We start from the raw sequence: 22,760 nt of genomic DNA, 5'->3' as shown, positions 1-22,760 counted from the left end.
GGAAGAATGAGCCTCCAGAGTTAAAGTAAATAGACCGTTACAGCACTCAGCAAAAATAAATGAGGAAACCATAAATAGAACATTGGAAAGTAGTTTATTCTATATGGAAATTTTTGTAGATATAATTAATGAGCTTTCCATGTACTATATTTAGGGCCCCAAAGGGTTAATCAATGCTTACTATGGGGTACCCTTATATAGGTTAGTTGAGCCCACTCGGATGTGGAAAATTTGCCCTGGCTCAGGCTCCAAATGGGGAGGTGTTACCAGGTTTAGGCCTCTTTTTCATTAACACCATTAAGGAGTGAGAAGAGGACACTAAGTAGGGGAGCACCTCCATCACAGTTGGGGAGAAGGGGCCCTATGGATAAGGCCAGATAGTCTGATAGCAAGAGAAGTGTAGGGTAGCTTGCAAGAATATTTCTGTGCTATAGTAGTATAGTACCCCAGCTGAACCCCCAACAGAGTAAGAACTTCAATAACAGGACCCAGGGTCGAGTAGGATCCCTTTCAGACAATATTGCTGAGTGCTGTCCTACTGGACACTATTTGACACTAAGGATTAATATATTGTATATCCCACAATGACACTGATAAGGTTATAAGTCTTTTGTAATGCACCGGTATGGTTGGAACCAGGATAAAGAACTGCAATGTGGTCTGAATGCCAGCGCTTGCTGAGCTCACAAATCTTTCCAAAGACGTGTTTTGGGCCCCCGTGTTTTGAGTGACATTAATGACCCCCAAGTCAAGAAGTCAGTTGAGGTGCTGGTATTGAACAGGAAAAGGCGGAACAAAAGAAAAGCCAAGATCTCAAACTGCCACAAATATGGATCCAATGACTGAGCAGCACGCCTAATGGGGCAGACAGACCAATTGCAAATTGAGACTGATATAGGACACTCCTTCTAACTCTGGCTTCATCAACAGAATGTATTTTGGTTATATATTGCCCTACCAGCGTATGGGGATCAGTAAGGATCTGACTGTTGGTGTCCCTGTGTTGCTAAATCAACATCTATAAAAACATGTAGAGTTGCCCAGGGCCTGAGAACATGTTGGACACATTAGGGCTCTTTAATTAAAGCCAAGTACTAAGGGCCGCCCCCTGGGATCATAGGAGTCACAGTGCACACAAACAAGCCAAGGCACACATACATGCTAGGCCCCATCAGCCAATGAATGGGCAGAGTTCTGCCTTGTGCTCCCACACTACTTCCTGTTACAGTTAGCGCTACATCACTTCCTGTCAGCTGATCTCTGAGGGAGCACACAGCCCATCACTAAATGGTGGCTCAAGGGAAAGGATGTAAAAGGACAATATTTACTGATATATATATTCCAGTTTGGGGAGATTCTTTAATAGGCCACTTAACATAATATAAACTGTCCGTTGGTTACGTATTCATTCTGGGGGTGTAATTTTCTTTTAAGGTATTAAGGTTGAACTTGATGAACGTGAGTCTTTTTTCAACCTAACTGACTATATTACTAACAGTGTAACGTTCTAAATAGCTACTATTTAACATAGTACAGTCCTTTGAAGGTTATAAAGCTGGCTGACGTTCTTGAAAGAAGGTTAGATGCAGAAAATAAAGCAATTTGCCCACGTACAACCCAGCACATTTGGGCGTAAGCATTTTGGTATATTTCATTAGTAAGCCCCCTCCAGCCGAGAAAATGTTAATTCATGATAAAATCCCTATAAAATTAGCTCTTCTGTTTTCTTCAGAATTAGCCACTTCCTCCAGCTGCGGGCTCTGATAGGAGATGTGCTCAGGAAGTTTGGGGTTTCTTGAGTTCTCCATAGAGGCAGCAAACACTGAGGGTTGGTTACCATGTACCCAGCATGCACGGCAACTCCTATCTGAGCAACACGCACTGAGAGAGGCGAGTCTCAATAGGGGAAGCCAATGTATTAGGAAACCCTACAGTTGGATCCAGCACACTGTTTAGCCATTGTTTTCTATGAGAATCTTATTTATACAAGCCATGTGATTAGACAGTTAGATGGTTAAACTGTTGGATTATTGGAAACATACATCTCATTCACTATTTTTAGTTTCTAGGGTCAAAGAAACATTTTCCCATGTTATTATGTGCATTTTTGTTGCACATTCATGATGCATTTTCCTTCCTGAATTTTGACATTATTTCTATGCACAGGTACCTGGTGAGCTATCAGTTTACCCCTTAGAGCAGGGATCCCCAACCTTTCTTACTCGTGAGCCACAGTCAAATGTAAAATGACTTCGGGAGCAACACAAGCACCATAAAAGTTCATGGAGGAGCCAAATAAGGGCTGTGATTGGCTATTAGGGGCCTCTATGCACCCTATCAGCTTACAGGGGCTTTATTTGGTAGGAAATCTTGTTTTTACTTGCCCCCAAGTCAGGAATTCAAAAATAACTCCCTGGTTTGGGGGCACTGAGAGCAACATCCAAGGGGTTGGGGAGCAACATGTTACCCTGAGCCACTGGTTGGGGATCACTGTCTTAGAGAATACAAGGGGCTGATACCCAATGAATGAGACCAGGTGGTAATTTATAAACCCCAAATGCAAAGGCCAAAGTGCGGCCCTTAGTGCTAATTCTAAAAACACTTGCACAGGGGTCTGGCTGAGCTCTGCACCTACTGCTGGGTTGGAAATCAGGTGCAGAGCACAGAGACCTGCAGTAGTGTTTAAAACGTGTCGGGCAAGGTACAAAGTGCAAAAACACATGGTGCACTGCGGGTGTTTCTTGCATCTTGCACCCTGCCATGTGGTTAATAAATGACCCCTCCGATTGTTAGTGCAGGTATAGACACTTGGCATCCTAGCAATTGATCTCCTATTGTAGTCATCCCCAACCAGTGGCTCAGGGACAACATGTTGCTCACCAACCCCTTGGATGTTGCTCTCAGTGCCCCAAAGCAGGTGTTTTTTTTTTAATTCCTGGTTCGGTGGCAAGTTTTGGTTGCATAAAAACAAAAGGTACTACCAAACAAAGTCTCCTGTAAGTTGAGATTCTGCATAGAGGCTACTTAATAGCCAATCACAGCCCTTATTTGGCACCCCCATAATGTTTTATGATGTTTGTGTTGCTCTCCAAGTCTTTTTAGATTTGACTGTGACTCACCAGTAAGAAAGGTTGGGGGTCCCTGTCCTATTGATTATATAAATGAAGAGTAATCAGACTTTATATCCAGCACAGATTTAATTGTGTCATTAAGTTCTTAGACTAGAATATTTGCGATCAGCCAATTAGAATTAAGCTTTCACAGGTCTAGGGCAACTGCAATAACATAAGCCAACTATGCAGTGATGAGGACCCCAGGGCTGACAATAGGGGTAGGCAGAAGAGGCACGCAAGGCCTAGGGCACAATGGTAGGGGGCAGTAGGACTATAAGAATGTACCTATCCTGCCTATAGCCCCATCCCTACTCTTTGTTTGATTAAGAAGCCATGGGCACAGTGTCAGAGGAAGAAAGCGTAAAGGTGCTGGCAGAGGAGTGAGAGGGGCGTATTGGCAATGTCCCCTCGATATTGTGGCACATGAGATGTCACATTGCTACTTCAGACTCTGGAATAAAAGGGTCCCTGTGTGGCCTCCAGTCTGAAATAAAATCATTCCACTGCACCCCCCCCCCCCCCCCCCAAGAATAAATCATCTCAGTAGAAGCTGGCTCTCTGGGTAGCCCAACGGGACTAGGAAATTAGGCAACTGCTATTGTAAAAATCCAAATCCAAGCGTGAAGAACACCAAGCGCTCCGGACTCAGGGGTTTCGCTTAAAAGCAGGTTTTTATTGTTGTTCCATTTAAAAGATTAAACGCCTAACACGTTTCGTGCGCGTGCGTACTTACTCATAGGCACTTACTCAAACGCGTTAATCTTTTAAATGGAACAACAATAAAAACCTGCTTTTAAGCGAAACCCCTGAGTCCGGAGCGCTTGGTGTTCTTCACGTTTGGATTTTCTCCCCACAGCTACGGGGCCCCGAGAACCCGGACCAACCAGGGATTCCGGTGACCTACTTGATTTGACTTATCTATGTTGATCTCTGCGTTTCATTGTAGTATTGGTGAAAGGTTCGAAGTTTCCACACCCGGACCTCAACTAATTGATTGGTACGGACCATCCTTCATAATCAGAGTTTAACGCTAAAGCGAATTTACCTTATATTTGTATAGATATTGCCATTATCACTAGGGGCATTATCATTATCATTCATTGGTGTATAATTATTGCTATTGTAAAAACACAATTATAGACTTATAAACAATATATTTTATATGAGTAATTCATACTGTAAGATTAAATTAAGCCTGGATATTAAGCATCCCATTGTGCCATGCTGGTTAGTTATTATGGAAACTATGATAAATTCTAACACGGAGTTCTACATATTAGTCAAGTTAAAAATAGTATTTTCCTTTCTGAGCAAAAATATATGTGCTGTTTGGATTAAAGAGAGGTGTTTCAGCGGCCAATCACATCAGGAAATGAAAGCCCCCAAAGTATTGCTTAGAACTTGGAGCAGATTCATTAAACATCCCCGTCAGCTCTATTTGTACCTCCCTACTGCTATACAGTGCCATGGAATCTGTTGGTGCTTCATAAATATGTGATAATAATAATAATCTCTGACAGATAAAAGATGGCGGAACTAAGAAATTATTATTATTGCTTGAAATGAAAAGAGTTTTACATTTATATACTGTATATACTCGAGTATAAGCCTAGTTTTTCAGCATCCAAAATGTGCTGAAAAAGTCACCCTCGGCTTATACTCGAGTCGGGTGCCATGGGTCCCTCCAGACTAGCACCCTTTGTCCTTTGTGTGCAAATTAGGCCCCCCGCACCCAGACCCTCCAGTGCCCTGGCCCGCTCCCAAATTTATCTTCATCTACCATCCTCACCTGTCCCATTCTGCACTAGACATTGCACTTTATATTCTATATAATCTATATATAGTGTGTTTTAGCTTGGTTGCTGAGTACTCTTAAGGTATCATTGTTGATAAAACAATTGTTTTTGTTGACCCTTCACTTACACAGCTAGTTTACAGTTTTTATTTGAAATAAATATTTAAAAACATATACCCCACTGATGCCTCATTTAATGTAATTTTATTGTTTTTTATTTTGATGAAACTTAGCAGTAGCTGCTACATTTCCCACCCTAGGCTTATACTCGAGTCAATACGTTTTTCCAGTTTTCTTAGGTAAAATTAGGTACCTCGGCTTATATTCGGATCGGCTTATAGTCGAGTATATACGGGTAATAGTAAAAAAAAATGTCAGGTTATATAAATTTCACATCAGTGTTATTTAACCAAAACCACGAATGGGAGAGTCTCGAGATACGGACGGAGTGTTGGGAAAGGATGTCTAACGTATTCAGTAGAAAGGAGAAGTCAGGTCCACGTTGCAGATACACAGATAAATAAAGTGAATAGGGAGTCCATATAAAGATACACAGAGATCATACCCCCATTAAACTCCTCATCTCCAGGTCACACAATCCCCACTTGGCCAGACATTCTTTATAATAAAGATCAAATTTCACCTTTACAAAATGAACAATATTTTCCTGGACTCCCTGTAGTTCCAAGGTATCTTTATGTCTCCATGAGCCTATGGCGTTGGTTCTAATCTAGTCTAGCACTAGCATATATCACTAATGGGACTTTAATCAGGGTCATTACCCCGCAGTCCTGACCCATCAAAAATATCACTATGGAAATTACAGTTTTCTACTCTAGGGTTAGTGCCATGCCATTAAAAAACCCCAAACAACCCAGAAACCCCTAATATCCCTATCACTGTAATCTGTTCCTTCAAACAGTAGGAATAAATCCCATTTTTATATGCTGAAATCCAGCTGCAAAACAGTTCTACTCTTTCTGCATCATTTGAAATCCTGGCAGGGGAGGAGGGACTAAAACACTGATGTTACACATTGTAACAACTTCCCCACAGCTTACAGACAGCATGCAGGAACTACATAACCCACAATGCATTGCACTGGAATGTTCCTTATTGACATCACGTGTGCAGCAGGGAATTGTGGGATTGGGAGGAGGCAGGCTGAGGGACAGGCGACTACTGTTACATTTTATTTGAGTCACAAAGTAGTCAGCCAGATCAGCAGGGGAACATGGGGCAGGGCTTGGGGAACATGGGGCAGGGCTTAGGGAACAGGGGGCGGGGCTTAGGGAACTGTTCCAAACCAGATTATTACATTAACAATCACAAAAATTGATGTATATTGCTTGAAAAAAGCTTAAGTTGTGTTTGGGTGGAGTTCCCCTTTAACCATAAGGCAAATAGCATATGGGGCAAATGTTAGTGATTTGACACCTGTGCAATTTCCAGCTCAGCTAGTGGGTTGCCCATACACTGACCTAAATGGTAATTCCCTGGTCCCTGTCGTTCTTATCTAAACAATTTCACTTGGAAATGCATTAGCCTGCACATTGCCAGAGGCCCCACATTCCTCTTTACGTTCAGTTTCACAAACAACTTTGAGATTTAGAAAGAAACTCATTAAGGGATTAACTGGGTCAAAATTAAAAGGTTCTTTACCTGGGTAAATGTTGAAATAGATGTTTATTGGTTTTCCATAACTGGTATTGTGACAGCAACAGTGAGTATATACATCTCAGTATCGCAGCCATACAATACTCAGGGGTGGGGATTGTACAGGGATCAAGTACAGGTACTGTTTTATTATTACAGAGAAAAGGGAATCATTTAACCATTAAATAAACCCAATAGGGCTGTTCTGCCCCCAATAAGGGGTAATTATATCTTAGTTGGGATCAAGTACAGGTACTGTTTTATTATTACAGAGAAAAGGGAATCATTTAACCATTAAATAAACCCAATAGGGCTGTTCTGCCCCAATAAGGGGTAATTATATCTTAGTTGGGATCAAGTACAGGTACTGTTTTATTATTACAGAGAAAAGGGAATCATTTAACCATTAAATAAACCCAATAGGGCTGTTCTGCCCCCAATAAGGGGTAATTATATCTTAGTTGGGATCAAGTACAGGTACTGTTTTATTATTACAGAGAAAAGGGAATCATTTAACCATTAAATAAACCCAATAGGGCTGTTCTGCCCCAATAAGGGGTAATTATATCTTAGTTGGGATCAAGTACAGGTACTGTTTTATTATTACAGAGAAAAGGGAATCATTTAACCATTAAATAAACCCAATAGGGCTGTTCTGCCCCCAATAAGAGGTAATTATATCTTAGTTGGGATCAAGTACAGGTACTGTTTTATTATTACAGAGAAAAGGGAATCATTTAACCATGAAATAAACCCAATAGGGCTGTTCTACCCCAATAAGGGGTAATTATATCTTAGTTGGGATCAAGTACAGGTACTGTTTTATTATTACAGAGAAAAGGGAATCATTTAACCATGAAATAAACCCAATAGGGCTGTTCTGCCCCCAATAAGGGGTAATTATATCTTAGTTGGGATCAAGTACAGGTACTGTTTTATTATTACAGAGAAAAGGGAATCATTTAACCATTAAATAAACCCAATAGGGCTGTTCTGCCCCAATAAGGGGTAATTATATCTTAGTTGGGATCAAGTACAGGTACTGTTTTATTATTACAAAGAAAAAGGAAATAATTTACAAAAATTAGAATTATTTGCTTATAATGAAGTCTATGACTTCTTTTTTTTTTCCGTAGCAAATTTTAGCGGCAGTTTCACAAAAGCAATTCACCAATGGCAAAAGGTGGATTTTCTGTAAATTCATCCCTGACGAAAAAATTCACTCATGAACAGAATGTGGGCGAGTGTTTATGTATTAAGCTGTAAATTCACATTTTGATAAACCTGCCTGTGATTATTGGCTGAACATTCTGTAAGCTCACTTGGAAAAATTACTAGAATTGTTAAATTTAGATGTCAAAATAGACATATTCATTTGCTATTTCCTAATCATTTTCAGTAATGTAAGGGGAAGTAAAATGTACACAAGTACAGAATGTTCATGTGACTGAAAACGATGAAAGCGCGCAATAGGCTCCGTGTCTATGGGAGTGAGGGGCATCTGATGTAAGAGCATTGGCACCACCCACTGACGTTCTTTGTCTACATAATTAGTCTGTATAATTACACAACCAAGGGAGTTTGTGCAGCCAGTTTGTGCCGGAACCCCACTTGTTATATCAGCGGGGAGCGTTTAGTCACATAGACCTTGGGCAAGTGGTTGGATTACACCCTTGGGAGTTTGGTTGAATCAATAGCTGCTTCATTTCAGACTGGAACTGATCAAGAAACCATAGATGAGCCTGGCCAGTAGTGCTACTATTTATATGGTTACACCCCTTTGTTGAAATGGGGCATTTAGCATATAGTGGTTTTAGACCTACGGTTGGCAAGAAGGCTCAAATGTCAATAATGGGTCTCTACACATGGAGAGTGCTCACAGCTCACAGTGGGGCGTCAGTCTATGGAAACTGTGTTGTGCTGTTATCCCAGACACCGGGCAGTCACAATAGTAATGTACTTGTTGTACTGTGGTATGAGATGAATTAACCCATTTTAGACTTTTTGGGTTAATAATATGTCCTTGTCAATTAATGATGATAATTATCTAAATGAATTGTGTTTAAATTGACTTCACTTGCACCAATCTGTATGCTTGACAAAGGGGGTTTCCCCCCAGTTCTTTTGAACTCTTTAATGCTAACATGAGGAACACCCTGTTCCCTTGAACTCTTGATGATATTATAATAGCATGGAACCACCTGCAGTTATAAAGTTCCCTTGAACTCTTGATGATATTATAATAGCATGGAACCACCTGCAGTTATAAAGTTCCCTTGAACTCTTGATGATATTATATAAAACCACCTGCAGTTATGAAATTCCCTTGAACTCTTGACATTATGAGAAACACCTATCAAACAACTTGCAGCGATGGAAACCCTAGTTCTCTGGAACTCCTGGTAGTAAGAGAAACATTTCCCCACACCACTCGCTGCTACAAACACACAGAACCTTTGGACTCCCGACACACATCTACCCATTTGTAGCTCACAGGATCTATTTTTGCATGAATGCAAAGTTGGTTGATAAATGGAGATGTGAAGGTACTTCCTCTCTCATTAACTGAGCTCATGAATCTCTCTTCTTCTGAGACCTATAGAAAGACTCTCTCTCAGGCACAAACGGCAGTGGTTAGCGGTCTGCGATTAGTGGAAAGTTTGCACAAAGTCGTGTCATTTCACAGGTTGGATATAAATTTTCCACTGATCTTTATTTTATAACAAGCCTCATACTACCACTACTAAAGCAGATTAAAAAGAGGAGATAAAGAACCCCCCCCCCCCCCCCCCATTTGACAAACTCTCTTCAATCTATGATGATTCCCTATCACACGTGGGGGCTAGACATGGGTGGATTTTCATTAAGGCTAAGCCTCCCCAAATCTGCTGAGTTACACTGCTCTGGAATCTTCTGGCAATCCTGCAAGCTCCAGTTCTGCTGCACTCTGATTGGATCTTTCTTTTTGCGGCTTCTCCAATCAGAGTGCTGAAATGAAGGAACTGCAGAAAGTTGACCTTAGAACTTCACCAACAGACATTTTGCTACTGATTTCATCCCACTCCAACAGGTACTATATTGTATATGTTCTAAAGCAGTGATCCCCAACCAGTGGCTCAGGGGTAACATGTTGCTCCCCAACCCCTTGGATGTTGCTCTCAGTGGCCTCAAAGCAGGTGATTATTTCTGAATTTCTTACTTGGAGGCAAGTTTTGGAGGCATAAAGACCATGTGTACTGCCAAACAGAGCCTCCTGTAGGGTATTGGGGGCTACCTATAGCTAATAGCAGCCTATATTTGGCACCCCGAGGTACAATTTAGAAGTTAGTGGGAACCGCAAGAGGGAGCACTCAGTTTGGACCTGAAAGTAGGAAGGACTGCGCAAGAGGGAGCCAGTAACGAATCCACTAAGTCTCACATTAGCTTTAGGTCAGTCTATGTATGGCCCATCTTTAGCCTCCCCAAACAAAAAAAATCACCATCCAACTATGGGGCTAGAAATTAATACTCTGGGGCATATTTATTATAGTGTGTAAGCCAAAATCCCCAGTTACCAATCAGCAATTAGAATTAAACATTCACCTACAAGTTAGAAAACTAAAGCAAAGACCTGATTGGTTGCTATGGGTAACATCACCAGTGATGTTGGCTTACACACTATAATAAATATGCCCCTATATTTAATCTCTAGAAGACAATACAATACATATAACGGGGTGTCCTGCACCAGTCAAAAGACATAAGAGCTTATTTTCAAGCACAATTTCCTTTTTTCCCACAATGTAGTGCTTTTTCCCAGAATTCCAGTGTCATTGCGGACACAAACCTGGCAATTCTCTTAGCAAAATTATTCTTCACCTACTGTAATTCCATCCAATGCAACAAAAATCAACTATGAATGCACTTTGGAGCAAATCAGGTGCAATTGCGCCAATTGACACAAGGCACTGAGGGAACCCTGGAGCTACTACCTGGTCTGGAGGTGGCGGTAACTCCAGGGTTCCCATTCATCAATAGACGCAACGGCACTCAGTTTGGACCTGAAGGTAGGAAGGACTGCGCAGCAACTATAAAGAAAAGCAAGGAGTGCATTTTGACACAAGTTGCCCACTACGCTTGCGAGCATAAATGAGCCTTATTAAAAATATTGTACACATTAGGGTGAAATCTCCATTTTATCCACCTATTTCAAACATAAAGTGGGAGTCTCGGTTTTGGCCAAGTTTGTACAAGAAAAGGCAAAGGAACAAACATTCAAAAAAGTGCTGATACCTTTCCAAGAAAGGGGGCTCCATAGAGGGGACATGATCACATGTACAAATACTTACAGTCAGTAGGTTCAGTAGAAAAAAATTATTTTTTTTCCTTATGGGATGGAAAGAGGTCAAAAGAGGATTTTTTGCCATCAGAAGATTGGTTTCTTCCAAGGGTAACAGTGAACTGATTGCTAGTCTATGGGAGATTTTTTACCTTCTTCTGTATCAATTTTGGGTGCTTAGTTAGGGTGCACTTTTGGTATCTGAACCTGTATATACGCACACATGGGTGCGTTCTGCTAGAAATATGCCCACGGGCACTATAGTCGCTACCCACTGATCCTTCACCATTGCCGTAGAGACAGGGAAGGAAAGAAAATCTTTTTAAGGCTCATCCTCGCACCCTCTATGCACACAGTGAACAAGCCCTCAGCCCAACAACAAGGAAGTGTAACCAACAGGGAAACGTATGCGGTGCCCCATTCTGAAACGGGAAGGGACGGAGGAGAACTGCCAAGAATAATCCATTTGTAATTAGGGGAAGCGAGAGCGAGACAGATTTCCTCACTGGTGTGAGATAATTGTGCTCCTCTGTGCGGCATGGTATTGCATGGAGAGGGGAGCACCCAAATGTGAACCTGTTCATTTTCTAAGGAAAAATGTCACAATGAGATAGTGTAGTATAGTCAATTGCCCACTCCTTAGTATAAACCCTCTTATTGGGGCAGAACAGCCCTATTGGGTTTATTTCATGGTTAAATGATTCCCTTTTCTCTGTAATAATAAAACAGTACCTGTACTTGATCCCAACTAAGATATAATTACCCCTTATTGGGGGCAGAACAGCCCTATTGGGTTTATTTAATGGTTAAATGATTCCCTTTTCTCTGTAATAATAAAACAGTACCTGTACTTGATCCCAACTAAGATATAATTACCCCTTATTGGGGCAGAACAGCCCTATTGGGTTTATTTAATGGTTAAATGATTCCCTTTTCTCTGTAATAATAAAACAGTACCTGTACTTGATCCCAACTAAGATATAATTACCCCTTATTGGGGGCAGAACAGCCCTATTGGGTTTATTTAATGGTTAAATGATTCCCTTTTCTCTGTAATAATAAAACAGTACCTGTTCTTGATCCCAACTAAGATATAATTACCCCTTATTGGGGCAGAACAGCCCTATTGGGTTTAATTAATGTTTTATGGATTTTTTAGTAGACTTCCAAGGTATGGAGTTCCAAATTACAGAAAGACCCCTTATCCGGAATAGCCTTGGTCCTGAGCATTCTGGATAATGAGTCCTATACCTGTACATTAGATGCACCGTGCTCCAATGCGAGCACACTACAGTCAGGGCCCCAAGCATGGAAGCAATATAATGACTAGAGGGTAAAAGTGGGTTTACAACCAGATATGGCATTCTGGGAAGGGCAATGACAATGAATTTGGCCATCTGGCAAAGTGCAAATACAGAATTATTACAGAAAGGATCTACTAGCCCTTATCTAGCCCCTAATAAAACATTTTAGGATGTAGAAATCTTCCTGATCAGTTGACTGTACACTCACAGACAACCACATTGCACCAATTTCCTCTGAACGCATCAGCTGACCAAATTATATTTTAGCGAGTTTTCCGTGACCCCCAACAGACTTTGCTGTTTTGAATGTAAGTATAATTATTTGAATGTGGTTTATTATTGGCAGCGTAAGAATGACCTGCCCGTGTTTATTTACAATTATAAAGCTGGAGTTTATATTTAGCTTATTACTAACATGTTTAACGTGATCATTTTATCTCAAGGAAGTGAATTGCACTACGAGAAGCAAAGTCACACCGGCGTTTGCTCAGAGAAAACCAAAATTGTGGTTTTAGCAACTAAATCTTCCACGTAGTTGTATCTGAAATATCACAAGGCTTTACAGCACTGAAGCCGAGCATTTTTATCAATTGGGCAAATTACTATTGCAAGTTAGGATTCATATCCAGTTGGGTATTTGGTCGAATCCAAAAATGGTTTATCCCTAAACCACCAGCGATAATGACGTTAGTAAAAAATGGAGACATTTTTTCCGTAGTAAAGATAAGAAAAACTTATAAAAAAGTGTTTTTGTTGCTGGGGAGGGTTTTTTCTGTGAATTTATATGTATTTGTTTATCCAAGTAAAGTTTTTTCAGAATTATGCTGAAGATCGAGAAAAACGCTTCAGCTGAATTGGCAAAAACTCCACATTTCCACAGCTGATTAATAGGCCTCCTATTATTTACATGGTTAGAAATGTAATATACATTGAAAACAAAATTAATTACCGTATATACTCGAGTATAAGCCGATCCGAATATAAGCCGAGGTACCTAATTTTACCTAAGAAAACGTATTGACTCGAGTATAAGCCTAGGGTGGGAAATGCAGCCGCTACTGCTAAGTTTCAATAATCAAAATAAATACCAATAAAATTACATTAATTGAGGCATCAGTGGGGTATATGTTTTTAAATATATATTTCAAAGAAAAACAGCAAATTAGCTCTGTAAGTGGAGAAGAGGGTCAACAAAAACAATATGGTATTAGCAATGATACCTTAAGAGTACTACCCCCTTAGCTCAATCAGTAACCAAGCTAAAACACAAAGAGTTAAAATCCTTCAAAACTATATATATTTTATATAGAATATAAAGTGCAATGTCTAGTGCAGAATGGGAAAAGTAGATGAAACAACTGGAGGTGAAAAAGTTGCAGCCAGAGTCTATAGAAGGCTGCCTGTGGCTAGAGCATAGAGAGAAGGGCACAGTTCAGGCTTAAAGATTAAAAAAAATGTGGCACAGCAAACTAAAGGGGCAAGCAGACTTTTGGGGTTTAAAAAAAAAATCATATTAAAGAAGCTACCTGGTAAAGAAAGTGGGCCATTATGGCACCAGACTCGAGTATAAGCCGAGGGGGACTTTTTCAGCACATTTTGGGTGCTGAAAAACTAGGCTTATACTCGAGTATATACAGTAACACAATTAAAGACCCTCTGTTGACACAAAACCAACAACCTTGATAGAATGGCTGGTGAAAATGGACGAACGCAACAATTGGAAAACATGGAAAAGATAGAATCCCAATCATAAAACATTTACTGGATCGCTTCCAACCCAAGAATAAGAAAAGATCACAACCAACAATCCCTGGAGCTATTACACTCTACCCAACACTAGTGATGAGCGAATTTTTTAGGCAGGCATGGATTTGCAGCAAAATTCAGCATTTCGGTATTGCGGTCATGGCTAAAAAAGTCACAGTGGTGTAAAAAATGTCATGGTCGCATCAAAAATGTTGTGGTCAAGAGAAAAATGTTGCGGTCACGGCAAAAAACATTGCGAGCGTCAAAATAGTTGCGTTTCACAAATGTTTCAACTAAGCTTATCACTAACCTGCACCAACTGATCACTCTTACCTACCCCCCCCCCATACAATACCTAGTATCCCTTGGGCAACAACATGTACCATTTATGGCAGGGGCCCCAGCCTTTCTTACTCATGAGCCACAGTCAAATGTAAAAAGACTTGGGGAGAAACAAAAGCACCATTAAAGTTCATGGAGGAGCCAAATAAGGGCTGTGATTGGCTATTAGGGGCCTCTATGCACCCTATCAGCTTACAGGGGGCTTTATTTGGTAGGAAATCTTGTTTTTATTCAACCAAAACTTGCCCCCAAGTCAGGAATTCAAAAATAACTCCCTGGTTTGGGGGCACTGAGAGCAACACCCAAGGGGTTGGGGAGCAACATGTTGCCCCGAGTCACTGGTTAGGTATCACTGATTTTACGGGTAGATTTATCAAAATTCAAGTTAAACAAAAACTAATTATAAAATATCCATGGCAGGTTTTAGCTGCTGATTTTTTTCATTCACATTTTTAAGGCTTTTTTTGGATTAATAAGTCTCAAAACGGAAGACTTCAATTAGAAATGATTCCCGTTTTCTTGGATTAGGAAAAACCCAATCCCTTAGTGACCCCTAAACATGCAATCCCTTAATACTTGAATTTCTATTGAATGTAATTTTGCATTTGCACATTTTCCATAAATCCTCCCCCTCTCTCATTTCTGTATCCTTTCCAAATTGATGTTCAAGAAAAAAAAATGAATTATCCCTAGTTTCCAGGCTGTAGAACTTGGTCTCAGGATAAGATTTGGGGTACAGAGAAACCTGATGTTTTTGATTCACCTTTATGTTTCTTTAACTAGTGCCAAGGAGGGATTTGATCCAAAAATATCAAAAAAGGAGCTTTCCTGTTGAAATGTCTATGTGCAAAGTGCAACATAATTATAATCCACTCATGGTACAGACCTTCACGTAGCAGTAGGAATTTTTATCAGAACTTGGCATATTATATTATTACAAGTGCATGAGAAATGGGGGTGATGCTATAGATGGAAAGGGAAATTTGGGGGTGGATAACGGCGCTTCAGCATGTTCCCAGGCAATAGGTGAGATGATGCTTTGATAGTTGTGTTGCACAAGTCTGTAGCGTCGCTGGGATGGGCGCATTCTATAAACAGGAACCTGCGTTCTGTACAAATTCTCCTTGTGAAAGTCACACAATGAGGCAAAACGGCAGTTGCAGCAAGAGCCGCACACTTCCTCTGTATGTATAAAGCTAAACCCGGACGTTCTCCTTTCTGTCACTTTCTGCCTGGGGGCTGACAACACTCCATCATAAAGCCGGCAGCCTGTGTGCACCGTACAGCAATGGCATAAACCCACTAATTCTAAGGTAGGGGGATTTCAGTTCTACTTATATATTGAGTGGTATCATTCTAGAGTGTGCCATGGGGAGTGACCAGAGCAATGATCTTATTTGTATTTGCAATGGCTAAAACTTCTGTGTTTGGGAAAATCTGCAAGACTCTACGGTAGAACTCACCGACCTTCCTAAATCTCCTGCAAATTGACTTCTATTAGTATTATCCATTGTTGGACAACTCTTCACTTAAGTCAGAAAATGACAAGTGTCCATACATTCAGGTGCTCTAGGCCAACTCTTGGATAAAGACCGGTACAGGAATGGGATCCGTTATCCGCAAACCTGTTAAAGCTCCGAATTATGGAATGCCCGTCTCCCATAGACTCAATTTTAGATTTTTCAAACTTTTTTTCCCCTTTTTCTCTGTAATAATAAAACAGTACCTGTACTTGATCCCAACTAAGATATAATTACCCCTTATTGGGGGCAGAACAGCCCTATTGGGTTTATTTAATGGTTAAATGATTCCCTTTTCTCTGTAATAATAAAACAGTACCTGTACTTGATCCCAACTAAGATATAATTACCCCTTATTGGGGCAGAACAGCCCTATTGGGTTTATTTAATGGTTAAATGATTCCCTTTTCTCTGTAATAATAAAACAGTACCTGTACTTGATCCCAACTAAGATATAATTACCCCTTATTGGGGCAGAACAGCCCTATTGGGTTTATTTCATGGTTAAATGATTCCCTTTTCTCTGTAATAATAAAACAGTACCTGTACTTGATCCCAACTAAGATATAATTACCCCTTATTGGGGGCAGAACAGCCCTATTGGGTTTATTTCATGGTTAAATGATTCCCTTTTCTCTGTAATAATAAAACAGTACCTGTACTTGATCCCAACTAAGATATAATTACCCCTTATTGGGGCAGAACAGCCCTATTGGGTTTATTTAATGGTTAAATGATTCCCTTTTCTCTGTAATAATAAAACAGTACCTGTACTTGATCCCAACTAAGATATAATTACCCCTTATTGGGGCAGAACAGCCATTTAATGGTTAAATGATTCCCTTTTCTCTGTAATAATAAAACAGTACCTGTACTTGATCCCAACTAAGATATAATTACCCCTTATTGGGGCAGAACAGCCCTATTGGGTTTATTTAATGGTTAAATGATTCCCTTTTCTCTGTAATAATAAAACAGTACCTGTACTTGATCAAAACTAAGATATAATTACCCCTTATTGGGGCAGAACAGCCCTATTGGGTTTAATTCATGTTTTCTTGAATTTTAATTGATTTGTGGATCCAAATTACAGAAAGACCCCTTATTTGGAATACCCTTGCTCCCGAACATTCTGGATAACAGGTCTTATACCTGTACCTGAAAAGTAGATATAAACCTAACACAAACATTTTGGTACCTGCACAATTTACCTGTTTCTGGGTGCGTAGATTAGTGAACCCCCAAAAATCAGGCAAAACCTTAGCATTTCCTATTGGCAGGGCACAGAAGTAAAACTATGGTACGCAATAGCATCTGGAGTTTGTCGAAAATAAAGTTATATAAAAAATTAAACAACAAGAAATAAACTGACCAGCCAGGAAATACAGAGGCGCCAAAATAAGATGGAACAAGCCCAACAATTCTCACAAAAAGGTTCAGGGGCACTTTAGGTAGAATATATAAAAAATAACCACAAAAATTACTGTATGTACTAAATTAGAGGGATGAAGTTGCTGCTAATTTTGCTTTATTATATTCCTATGTCCTAGTTCTTGCGCCTGTCTAGTTATGTTGGGACCTGAGGCACCAAGTCCCTCTAGGCTGGTCCCCCTATGCCACCCAACTGTGTCTATGGCTTCATCAGGGAATAAGCCGCTTGTTCTTGGGTTATTCTAACATGATTGGTTTTATCTTTATCTTTTTTATACATTTCAATGATTATCTCAGGCTGTTTCCTTCCTGGTGCAAACGAACAGGTGGTGGTTCATGATGAGGGCATGTCCCTCGACTGATCGCCTGAAGAGAAACACAGCGAGCAGCAGTATCTGTTGCTAATTACCACTAATTATTATGGGAAGCTATCCATTGATCTCTTTCTATATCATTGAGACAGATAAAGGCTGCAAATGAGGGGGGGATAACGGCTGACGTCAACGTCAAAGGTGGATAAGCTAAATTATCTCTACTCAATAGACTGTTTGTTCTATGTTACTAATTAACAGCTGGGAATGTACCATTCTGTAAATATTACACATCTGCGGTTATTGCATATGGAATATGAATTTGCTGGGCATGTGTACAACAAGCAACTGTCCATGGAGTCAACTACGCATTCCAAGGTTTATTGTCCCCAAAGCATTGTCACTTGTGAGGGTGCAGTTTGTTGGGTCAATGCTACTTCTTCCTTATAGAAAAGGGACTGTTGCCTTTGTTAAGTATAAGATCAATTATCTGGTGTGCTTTAGTACTGGGGTTTTGTGGGTAACAAATCTGTCCATAATGTGGAACACCATCAAGTAGAAGGTACTTCTTAGAACAGTTTGGTGAATGTTAAGGGATCCAGAGAAGGTTAGGGCGGGTTTTCAAGCCACCAGTAGAAGTGATATGAGCAGGTGTCTCGCTCTGTTGTTTCCACCCATGTATTATGCATCAGGAACCCCAGCCCCCACATCCGCCGTAGAAGCCCCCATCGCCTGTCCTATCCCCTCTCCTGAACGTGCTTACCATCTTACTTAGGTCAGGGGGAGAGAGATCAGATCTGTCATGGGGAAAGGGTTTGGATTGGTCCAGTATGACCCTGGGTATTTGTTCAAGGGAGAATTAGTTTCCCATAAACCATTGGGTCAACAGTTTGGACAGTTATGTGTCAATAGACCATTTATTTTATGTTGAGATCTCAACATATGCCGGCCCACATCATTTTGCAATTGACACTAAGGCTGGGCTCCCTATTCAAAGGAGAAGTCAAAGTGTCTGGGAAAGTTCTACTGCAAAAACAAAAAAACTGCCCCCTGACCTCTTGTAGGTTGGTAGAAAAACATTCATATGAAACTCTTACATAATCCAACCCAAGTGAACAGGAACATAATTGGCCGGAATGTATTTGTACACAGGGTACACTTGGCCTTGCTTCAAGGGGCACAGAGATCACATGAGTTTAACCTCCATATCAACTGTCCAAGGGGCACAGAGATCACATGAGTTTAACCTCCATATCAACTGTCCAAGGGGCACAGATATCACATGATTTTAACCTCCATATCAATTGTCCAAGGGGCACAGAGATCACATGAGTTTAACCTCCATATCAACTGTCCAAGGGGCACAGATATCACATGAGTTTAACCTCCATATCAACTGTCCAAGGGGCACAGATATCACATGAGTTTAACCTCCATATCAATTGTCCAAGGGGCACAGAGATCACATGAGTTTAACCTCCATTTCAATTGTCCAAGGGGCACAGATATCACATGAGTTTAACCTCCATATCAATTGTCCAAGGGGCACAGATATCACATGATTTTAACCTCCATATCAATTGTCCAAGGGGCACAGAGATCACATGAGTTTAACCTCCATATCAACTGTCCAAGGGGCACAGATATCACATGAGTTTAACCTCCATATCAACTGTCCAAGGGGCACAGAGATCACATGAGTTTAACCTCCATATCAATTGTCCAAAGGGGCACAGATATCACATGAGTTTAACCTCCATATCAATTGTCCAAGGGGCACAGAGATCACATGAGTTTAACCTCCATATCAATTGTCCAAGGGGCACAGATATCACACGAGTTTAACCTCCATATCAATTGTCCAAGGGGCACAGATATCAAATGAGTTTAACCTCCATATCAATTGTCCAAGGGGCACAGAGATCACATGAGTTTAACCTCCATATCAATTGTCCAAGGGGCACAGAGATCACATGAGTTTAACCTCCATATCAATTGTCCAAGGGGCATGGAGATCACATGAGTTTAACCTCCATATCAATTGTCCAAGGGGCACAGAGATCACATGAGTTTAACCTCCATATCAATTGTCCAAGGGGCACAGAGATCACATGAGTTTAACCTCCATATCAATTGTCCAAGGGGCACAGAGATCACATGAGTTTAACCTCCATATCAATTGTCCAAGGGGCACAGATATCACATAAGTTTAACCTCCATATCAATTGTCCCTGACCCTGGTCCCTGAGCACCTAGTTCAGACAAGTCATGCATTTTTACCCTACTATTATTATATAAGGGGAGTAAATGGCTTGACGTGGTAGAACAAACAACATGGCGCATCTAGAACTTCCAAAGAAGCCAGTCTTTTACTCCATGTTTGTCTGTTGTATTTAAATGAAGCAAAAAGCTACATCTTGATCATTGGTCAGACACAAGCCAGCGTGTAAGAATATTGTTTTGGGATTTGGGAATCCTATTTCCATCACTATCAAATCAGGCTTAGCGCAATAATCCTCCCCAAAGACTTCACCAAATTTTCCAACAATTTATCAAATTCTGCAACATTTCCTATTTCCATTCCCTTTTTTCTGGTTTTAGTTTTGTCTCAGTCGCAAAGATTTGAGAAACCTGATGCAACATTCCCATAGGCTTCTAATAAATGGACTAATACAATTTGATGATTTTCACGTTATTTCAAAAAATAAAAAGCTGGCGTGCCCCAATGCATACAATTGAGTTATTTAGGCATGAAATAACTAGGAAAAAATCCTTATTATTATCCTTATTATTTTTTACCTGCTTGAGTTCAAATGATTAAATATACTGGGTTACTAATATGGCGGCAAACTAATATACTGTATATTAGAGGTTCCATTCTGGTAAATTCTTTAAAGATGGAATAAAATATACTTTTTAACCCCGCCCCCCCCAACTAAGGGTCAGCAGCGAAGGCAGAACCACTAACCATGCCCAGAGCTCCTTCCTTGCACCAACTTCCTCTTACAGACTCAAACCTGCCCCCAGCGACACGCACTATAGTCAGTTTTTTTGTTATTTCCAAACCACAAGTTGTCAGTACAGTACTGCCTTACCCAACTAGATAATGTTTAAAGGAATACAGTCACGGGAAAACATGTTTTTTTCAAAACCCATCAGTTAATAGAGCTTCTCCAGCAGAATCCTGCATTGTAATCTGTTTTTCCCATGGGGCTAGCCATATTCTTCATTTCCCAGGGTGCCACAGCCATGTGACCTGTGCTCTGATAACTTCAGTCACACTTTACTGCTGCGCTGCAAGTTGGAGTGATATCCCCCCCCCCTCCCAGCAGCCGATCAGCAGAGCAATGGGAAGGGAGCAAGATAGCAGCTCCCAGTAGGTATCAGAATAGCACTCAATAGTAAGAAATCCAAGTCCGGCTTGGGACCCCTCCAGTTACATGGGAGTAGGAGAAACAATAGGTTAGCTGAAAGCAGCTCTAATGTGTAGCGCTGGCTGAAAGATCAGGCTCAGGCACACTTTACTGCTGCGCTGCAAGTTGGTGATATCCCCCTCCCTCACCCCCAGCAGCCGATCAGCAGAACAATGGGAAGGGAGCAAGATAGCAGCTCCCAGTAGGTATCAGAATAGCACTCAATAGCAAGAAATCCAAGTCCGGCTTGGGACTCCTCCAGTTACATGGGAGTAGGAGAAACAATAGGTTAGCTGAAAGCAGTTCTAATGTGTAGCGCTGGCTGAAAGCTCAGACTCAGGCACAAGGCACTGAGATGGCGCCTACACACCAATATTACAGCTACAAATACATTTGTTGGTTCAAGAATAAAATGTTAAATGGCAGAGGGAATTATTTGCTGTCATTTAGAAATAAAAAGTACCCCATATTTCTATTTGTCTTCAATTTTTTTGTCAAATTAAATTGTTGGCTTTTCTATTCTACTTTTTTTAATCTCATACTGCCAACTGATACCCACAGGTGCTGATGCCAGGGGGAGATACAGTACGAGTGTTGGGCACAGGTGCTCTATGTAGGGCTCCGCCATCCCGCACAGACCCCCTACATTGAAGTGGTTGGCTGGAAGCCTTTGCCTCACTTTAAAACCAGACCGTATTTCTTTAAGCTTTCACACGCTGCACAAGAAAAAATAACAGTTTTTGAGCCTCGTCGCTGTCACTTCTTGAGCTTCCTATTGTGCAAAGGAGGCGATGGAAACTGATGCAAGATACTGGCCGACTTCCTTATTTGTGCAACTTATCACTTCTTTAAAAAAAGTACAGAACTAATCACAAAATAACTGCACGGCGGGGTTAGGCGGGGTTAGTCGGAGACAGACGGAGACCCATTATAGGAGCTGAAGCACCAGAATATTAACTCATTCTTGCCAGTGATTTACAGATTGATAACAAACACCCTACTGTGGGTTTGGCAATGTTCTGTTTTAATATTCAAAAATGTTCAGAAGCTCATAAAGGTAAAGGAAAAACTAGTCAAAAGATGGAGCAAGCTTTATCTAGAACAGTGGTTCTCAACCTTCCTAACGCCCCGACCCTTTAATACAGTTCCTCATGTTATGGTGACCCCCAACCATAAAATTATTCCTAAAACCATCGGAAATATGTGTTTTCAGATGGTCTTAGGAGACCCCTGTGAAAGGGTCGTTTAACCCCCCAAAGGGGTCCCGACCCACAGGTTGAGAACCGTTGATCTAGACATTGATCTAGGTGGGACTGGCCCCTTGTTGTGGAGTTCAAAGCCCTTGTTTGGGGTCCCATCTGAAGGCCAGCCAGGCTAGGCTAGTGCTAGGAATATCTTTTAGCCATAATCGCTAAGCCAGATATTTTTGGAACCATAGCAGGTTGCTTACATGTATTTGTAACCTTGTTTTGGCATTGACCAAATACTGGACCTCATAAAGGAGCATGAATTCAGGTGGTTCTGCTCCTGATGTTATTCCTTGGAGGAGGACAAAGGAGTTCTGGTGCCCCAATGATAAGTGGCTGGGTTTCTAGACAAAAATGCTGTCTAACCCTGTCCAACCCCATTCACCCAGGCTACAGTGGAGCAGAACCACAGGTGACTGGTGAAATACCAAGTAGGGTCAGCGCAGTGCATTCCTTTATGGTCTACTCTACAGAACTACACACTGCACTGTGATACTTTGAGGTACGGCCCATCTCTGTACGTCCCCTAAGGATATAAGCAATGATATCAATAGGGTTCGGCTA

General features: G+C 40.9%; 2 protein-coding genes across 5 annotated transcripts in view; one reads left to right on the top strand and one right to left on the bottom strand.

Moving 5' to 3' along the window:
- Positions 1–22,760, bottom strand: part of tg (thyroglobulin) — a 154,201-nt gene that overhangs the window by 19,306 nt on the left and 112,135 nt on the right.
- The window catches only part of sla (Src like adaptor), an 87,551-nt gene that overhangs the window by 46,654 nt on the left and 18,137 nt on the right, over positions 1–22,760 (top strand). The window contains exon 1 of one of the 4 annotated variants that reach the window (XM_002939514.5): positions 15,430–15,587. The exons of the other annotated variants lie outside the window; for them this stretch is intronic. The gene's annotated coding sequence lies outside the window, so the exon portion shown is untranslated. Of the gene's footprint in view, positions 1–15,429; positions 15,588–22,760 lie in introns of those variants that run through there. 4 annotated transcript variants of the gene reach the window in all.

This window comes from Xenopus tropicalis, chromosome 6, assembly GCF_000004195.4.
Source record: "Xenopus tropicalis strain Nigerian chromosome 6, UCB_Xtro_10.0, whole genome shotgun sequence".
NCBI lineage: Eukaryota > Metazoa > Chordata > Amphibia > Anura > Pipidae > Xenopus > Xenopus tropicalis.
The sequence above is the reverse complement of the archived record's forward strand: the minus strand, read 5'-3'. Positions and strand labels throughout refer to the sequence as shown.